This window comes from Corvus kubaryi, unplaced genomic scaffold (assembly GCF_017639235.1).
Source record: "Corvus kubaryi isolate FWS band 111438036 unplaced genomic scaffold, C.kubaryi_AGA036_p1.0 37385, whole genome shotgun sequence".
NCBI classification, from domain to species: domain Eukaryota; kingdom Metazoa; phylum Chordata; class Aves; order Passeriformes; family Corvidae; genus Corvus; species Corvus kubaryi.
Window position 1 is genome coordinate 12,796,981 of NW_024581127.1, and position 7,795 is coordinate 12,804,775.

The following is a 7,795-nucleotide window of genomic DNA, read 5'->3' on the forward strand; positions in this document are numbered from 1 at the left end:
TCCAGGAAAGACTGTCCCATTACACTGCTGACCCCTTTTCTGTTTGCTCACGTCTCCTCGTTTCCCTCTCCCATTAGTCATCGTCATGTCTCTCTCTATATGACATCTCCCGTGGTCATGATGGCTTTATAGTTACACACTCCTTGAAGCCCAGAGGCTAGTGCCACAAGCTCCCACATTCACAAGCTAGGAAGGGTCTGCCCAGGCTTTGCAGCATGACCCAGGGTCTGTTGGAGACCTGCACTGGCCTGGCCCAGCACCCGAGTGCTCCTCAGAGCAGGCTCACACTAGGCTTAGGCCTTATAGGCATCTGACCAGCCTGTTTACCCTGCTCCAAATGCTCTCTTCCCTACCCTCCTGCTTTTAAGGATTCATGACATTTTTGTCACTCCAGACTGCTCTCCTGCTTTCCCATTGGATGCACCGTGCTCAAGGCTCATTAAAGTTTTGAATCATGACCTGACCCTCAAATGTGGACCTGCCTTGTCCACAATTCCACCTTGGCTTTGGTCCCAGCTTGTTCTGTTGCAGGCCCTGTCTACTTCCATTACTTCTGCTTTCCTCCAATTTCAGCTGGTCCACTGTACAGCCTTGGTAGCAGATATAAGTTGCAACACGTTTGCCTGTCTTTTCAGGTCACCAGCCTCTGAAGGCATAGCCCTGGGAAACAGTAATGCAGTTATAGGCAGGCTGGTTATAGTCATCCTGCTGACAAAAAATGGCACAAGTGGCATAAGAAACAGCATGATGATGGAGAACTGCTTTGTCTCCCATACATGTTAGTTTTTACTGGGATGTTTCTTGTGCAAGTGTTTTATGGAAACACTTCTTTGTTAAGACTACTTCCAACTAATATTTCCACATGCAAATCTGCACACTTTACAAGCCCCTTCAGACTGTATTTGAGTTGTACCTTTTTCTATTCCTCCTGCCGTGTGCAAAGGGTGGCACCCTTTGATACCTCTGAGGGAGAGGGAAGCCCTGTTTTATACTGCAGTGTTAGAAAATGGGGCTTCACAGTGGGTGTTGGCAAAAACTCAATTTTCAGATGAATATTTTGTGTAGTTGCAGTGACGATAGTGGGTAATTTCTGAAGAGAAAGGTCTTATTGTGGGAATTTTTAACTCTCTGCAACATGGTAAAACACTGGTATGCAGTGCAGCAGAAAGCTAGCAGAGTTTGTTTAAGGGTCTCAGTAATATGAAAACTACTGACACTGGTTTAATAGCCACAGGCCTGTCTGAGGGGCTGAGAGATTTCTTAGCAGCAAATGAAACACTGCAAAAGGAAATGAATGTGCTTTGTGCGTATCCAGGAATGCACATCAAAGGCAGACCAAGGCTGGGTGATAGGCCCTTGCAAATCAAACAGGCTCTGGAGATTGCTAGTATTAATAACATTTAATATGCAAGGTACCTTTCACTCCCAGTATTCTGGGAAAGTGGCTATTATCACAGCTCTGCTGTGATAACGCCTCCCTGAGCTTCTGGGAAAACAGCTCTTTCCTCTTCCCTGGAATCTGACCATCCTTTACATGGCACCCACTGAGTCACTTGGCATCTCAGTGTCTCTGGCCAAGCTCAGTGTCTCCCTCCCTCACTCCCCAGCACTAATATTTTCCCGGGCAGGGCTCTTGTCTCTCCGAGGTGCTCTGCTGGGGTACCTTGGGCCACCACTGCACTGCCACCATTGCTCGTTGCTGCTTATGCCAGGCATTTGTTTAGTCTGTACCTCTGGCATTTGTTTAGCTGTCTTTGTCATCAGAGCTGGGGACATCATTCACACAAACAGCGTGGAAGGAGCTGGGTGGTGGCTGCAGCCTTGTGGGTGAGCTGCTGGCAGGTTCTGCCCAGTGAGGGCTCTCCGGGGGATGGCCGCAGCCCCGTGCAGGTGATGGAATTCCATGAGCTGACTTGAAAGGCACTTCTTATCGGGTCTGGCTTTTGCCAGGCATGCATCTGGCAGAGAAGGCACCTGCTTACAGCTTTCAGGAGCTAGGGCTTAAAAAATGACACACACATGTGCTGATGACTGCAAAGAAAAGAAATGATCAATACAAGGAGGGGACATAGTAACATGCCCTAGCTTGGGAATTCAGAGTCCTGCTGGCCCCAGGGCCATCTTCTCCTGCACCATCACAGAGCTCTGGAAAGGCAAGAGACGTTAGCAAGTGACAAACCTACAAGCCCAGCATCCAGGTTGTTCCTAAAATACAAGGTATTTGTGACTAAATGACTTGTTAGTACAAAATGGTTTACTGATGCTCAAACCCACACAGCAGAATGAGCAGAAATAGTCACTGCGTAGAGCTTCACATGTGTCCAATTCTTTTCCTTCTTATTTTAACTAATTAGTTAAAATAATTCATTTAGCTTTCTTTTGGCCTCAGATCCCCTGATGTAAGCACATAGGAATATGCCCTGCTTCTCATACATTCCCCCAGTCCGCTAGCCCACAATGACAGCTTGACTTACACAGAAATAATAAACCCCTCTTAGCTATGCCTCAGTTAAAAGAAGTGCACTGTGCATCATGGAAAAAAAAAAAGGAGCCCAGCAAAACACTTAACAACTGGGACCTAAGACAATAAACGTAAGGCTCTAAAAATTAGACTTGGCAAAAGTCTAATGCAGATAAAATCAATAAGGAAAGGATAAGAATATATTAACACAAAATATTTCCTGGGGAAATGGAAAAAGTTTCATAAGAGTAGATCGCAACGTCAACAGAGTTATCCAAAGGGCAAGAAAAAAATCTGTAGTCTTTCAGATGTTGGCCAAAAATGAAAGAAAAACAGGCGCCTTCTGAGTCAGGTCTGGCAGCAGCAGCCACCAGCAAAAGGAGCTCAAGAGGGGTGGCAGCTGGAAATCACTCGGCTTCTGAAGCCCCTGTCATTTTGCTGTCTCTAAGCCTTCTGTGGCCACCAGATCCAGAAGGATGTAGTTGCAACCTGAAGTTCACTGACATCCTTCCAGGCAGGAGAGACAGTGATGGTTCCGAGGAGCTGCACAGCCTTCAGGCCTGCCCACTCATTCAGGTCTTCAGCTGGGGCTCAGAGTATGCTTCTGCTCTCAGTTTTTAGTAGGTCTTGCTTGGTGCTGCCTTCCTGTTCCTTCTACCTGCTGATGCTCTCCCACCATTACCTCTGCTGGTAGCCCTTCGCTGTCACGCTGAATGTGTGAAAGCAGCACAGCACCAGCCATGCCAGTCCCCACCTCTTGTTGGTCTGCTCAGCTGGATGGGACAAGTTATTTCAGAAGTTTTCTTGAGTTATAACTAAGGTAAATCCAGTCAGTAAATCTTTACTGGCATCACCCTTGTACTACTAGTCCTCCTCTGCCTTTCCACAATGGCTTTTCTGTGCTGAGTGAGCATAGACATGTCACTTTGCTGGGAAGGGACAAGCAGCACAGGTGAGCTGAACTGCACTGCACAGAGGGATGGGATAAACTCTCTGTGAACCTCATGTGAGGAAATGTCTTGTGGATTCAGCTGTTGCATCACTTCTGCTTTGCCAAACAAAAGAAATAATTCAAAAGTAGGCAAGCAGTTCTGCAATGAAGGCCTCAGGGTGTGAAATCTTCAAAGAAGCTGTTTCTGGCAGGTGAAGAAACAACAGGAGGTGCGTGCCTACGCTGACTGCCAGCAGCTGGACCGCAGCTCTTTTCACTTGGTGATGGGATTAATGCACCAGAGGGATCTGCCCTGGTCTCCATCTTCCCCAGCTTCTGTTCTTTCTGCTCACTTCTGAGAGCTAGGAATCATGTGATAGATCTACACCTCCCTAGAGGATTTTCATGTTAATGTTAGTCCTGAGGAATAGCGAACTGGAAAAGCAGGTTGTGCAAACACATTTCTTGACCATATTCAGCATTATGGAATGGTTCAGGAATGGTGAGATGGTGCTTGCTTAACCCCCACTTTTGATACTGATGTCATAACCAGATGTAAGTGGGCAATAAAAGTTGTCATCTTTTTAGCTGCAAACACATGGCACTTCTTCCCCTTGAGCTCATCTATGGCAGAATATCTTTTTACAGCTGTACCCATCACCCATCTCTGGCCCCCAAGCTGTAAACAGAACAGTCTCAAGCAGTTTGTCTCCCTGTGCTGTACAGCCTTTCACTATCAGTGGAGGAACATGCTGTCCAGCAACGAGTTCAAAGAGCTGCTCCTGGTTTGCCTCTAATCTTCTGTTTTTCTTTTGGAATATGCAATCAAAACTTGAAGCATTTTTCCTGGCTTATGGTCATTAACATGTTCATGCTGTCCATCTTGCTGAATGTTTCCATGGTATTTTACTGAACTAATGGATGCTCACGTACATCTTCGTAAGCCTTTGGTCACAGGCTGTGGTGCTTCCTTTTTCTGAGCTCTGTCCATAGAGGATCGCACAATCACAGAACAATCTGAGCTGAAAGGATGGTCCCTTGCTGTGGCACAGACTTGTAGCTCTGGGACTTTGTCTGGAAATTCAAGCTGCAAATTTCTGAGTCCTCTGTTCAAGACCTAAAGAGGGAAGGAGAGCTTCTCTGAGTGGGTTAATGGCACTGGAATCATATTTAGAGACTGAGCACAAGATCTCTGGTGTCTAGAAGCAGTGGATTACATCTGTGGATTACATCTGTTCCTTGCTCTAGTTGGTATAAGCAATTAGCTAATTTCAGCTCCCAGTTTTGGCAAATCTGTGGGAAATAACACTAGGAATAAATGTGTTTATATATTTTAAAGTAAAGTCTTTTCAAACTTCTAGAGACGTGCATTTAGGATTAGCTGCTACACAGAGGGATTGCGAGAGCACCCATCTGCTTTCAGCCAAAACCAGTCGTTCTTTATCAGCCAGCTTCCTAATCCCACCTAAATTCCCTCTCTGTTCCACATGGTGCTTGCCTACCCCAACAGAGCCATTTTTTGGGTGAAAACACATTTCCCTCTGCACTTCCCAGATCTGGGGGGAGTCTGTCCCCCCACACATGCTGGTGGCTCCAGCCAGCCACATGGCACAGCCATCCCAGCCATGCTGCTGGCGCACAGCCCTGCCCACCCATCCCCATCCCACCAGTGGCTGCCTTACCTTTATCCCCATTAACAGGCACAGCAGTAGCTACGTGTGGTAGATACAGCCTTGTATGTTTGATCGTGTGAGCAGGGCTGATGAATTCTCCTTCAAAACGTGGATTAAGGACACATTTTCCCCCCCAAAAGCTGCTGTTCTGCGGCATTTGTTCTATAAACCCAGATAAAAATCTTGCTCTTACTTTTCAAGTTTATATTTACAAAAGGGTGGAAAAAGAGGCATAATGACAGTTTAATTAATGTATGCCATTAATCCTGGAGATAATCAAAAGCCTGATAAATCTCTAATCTTGTAAAAAAGAATTAGAAAGCACTGAAACATCTTTTGCTCACTGTAAACCTTGTAATGAGATGCTGGATGCTTGGAGGAGGAGCCATGGAAAGGAGTAGTGCCAGAGGACATATTCACAGCAGATTTCATCACTGAATTTCTTGTGTGATATTGTCCTTGGCAAAAACTGGAGTCCAAAACCATCAATGTTGTTTTCAAAATTTGTCCTTCTCCTATCAATGTATAAAGTTATTCTAAGAATTTGTGGGTATAAAGCTTTTGCTTCTCTACCATTTTCTTGTAAGTATCAAGTATTTAAAGCACTACTTCAGTTTCAATGCTTGCAGATTTTACTAATTTCTTCCTAGTTAATCCTGCAGGTGTGAAAATCATGCCAATATACAATATCTGTTATTCAAGCATTAAAAAAAAATGAATACAAGGCAATACTTCCAAGGTGTTTAAAAAAGTAATTATGTGGCCAACTTCAGAGAACTATTTTTTTGGAAGTCTGTACAAAATTCTTGTTCCAATTCTGTCTATAGCTTTGCACTTTTATGTGTAAAGTGCAGTTTATGTGTTGTCAGTTATTACCAATAAGTGTCAATGAAACAACTTTGGAGGATGCAGTAACTTACAGACATTGTCCAGATTTTGAGGAGCTGAAAAAGAAGTGCTCATTCTTGAACTCAGAGCAAACGTGTAACATACAAGGGCAAAATGTCCTAATGTCTGCACTTCTGCAGGGACCTGGGAACTAGCTGGAGCTTGTGGGAAGCATGGTGGGAAGGAATAATAATAAGTATTGCTTCTCTTCCTCTCCAGAGACCCAAAGAAAACTGAATTTGTCCTCTGGAAAGGAGGCCAGAGGCAGCAGTCTGCTGCAAGGGGGGGGTGGGGTGGGGTGGGGGGGTTTAAGGCTGGGTGAGAACTTTTGTCTGGCTCCCAAAAAAGACAGAACCAATGAAGGAGCCAAAGCAAGACTGGGTTAAATAAACCCTGGAGGGCTGGGGGAGAAGTCCTGGCAGGCAGGCAGGAGAAGGGTGAAGAAAATGAGAATATTTGTGTCAGGGTTGGAAATTGAGGTTTCTTTCTTTTTTCTTTCTTTTTTTCTTTTTTCTTTCGTCTTTTCTTTTTTCTTTTTTTTTTTTTTTTAATTTTGTTTAAGGTTGAACTGTACAAGTAGCACTAAGAAGCAGTGGTTGACCAGGCACAGGTTAGCCAGCAGCTGCATTGCTTGGGTATGCCCTTGCAAGTATGACCAGCCCAAGCCCCTTGTGCACAGGGGACTTTTGGCAAGTGGGCTGGGGAAGGGGGCAGAGGTGGGGTGAGGCAGTCGGGGTGCTGCAGGCCCTGGCTGTGCTCTGATGCAGGCAGAGGCATGGGCTGCCAAGGGGCCATCGCAGCTGCAAGGGTGAATGTGCTCAGCCCCTGGGGATGTCACCCCAGGGCAGATGCCAGAGAAAGAGCATCCCAAGGTGTTTTCCTTCAGACTCTCCAACCCCACGTGAACAACATTTAGTAATTACCTGCAGGAGGGCTGACTTCCAATGCACTGAGACTGAAAGGCTTCAAGACTGAAAGAGTGTTTAAGACTCTGAGGATGGGGAACTTTTTTGCTTGTCTGAGGAGCTCTGCTTTCCACCAGTCTATGAGCAGCTGGGAGAGGGCAATGTTAGTCTGGGGACAGGGACAAAGTCCTGCTGTCAAACCAGCCCTGAATGTAGGTAACTGAGGAAAGAAATTTTTTGACTCTTCTCCTGAAAAGAAATTGTTCAAAATAGGAGATGCACTTGAGTAAACTTAGCAAACAGAAAGATAGGTCAGGGAGACAGAGCAAAGTGGAACTTCTGCACATTTTCCCTGTCTTCAGATAAATCTGTGTTGGTATACACAAGTACAACGACTCCTGAACTTTGGCTCCTTTATTTATAAAACAATATACTAATCTTAATCCCTGGACACACTGACGTAACTGAATGTCATACTTTCCAAATATAATGGATTGCATTCCCATCATAAAATAAATACATTCCAGCAGTGAGTCCCCCAGCAAATAACAGAGCTCCAACAGCTGGGGAAGCTGGGGCAAGAGGTACAACAATTGGGTTGTGTTGCTGAAGCCCAAAAGCCAAGTTTTTGCTGGCAGCATTCTAGGAAAACCTATTATAAATGAAATGCTACCAAAAAAGTGCTCTTTTCTTTCTAGATCTGTGCTGCATGCAAAAACCATTAAAAAAATCCTGGGTAAACAAATATATTCTTTTCCATATGACCTTTTCTTGAATGTTTTCAAAAGTATATTGTCTTTTTGGTTTAACACAATATTTGTCAGCTTTTATTTATAGCTTAAAAGAAAAGCCTTCCTCAAACTGTCACCAAAAAATGCCCTTCTATAGGCATGCTGTCAAGAGAAAGGCTTTCTTTCTCTGAGTGTCACCCTGGGTT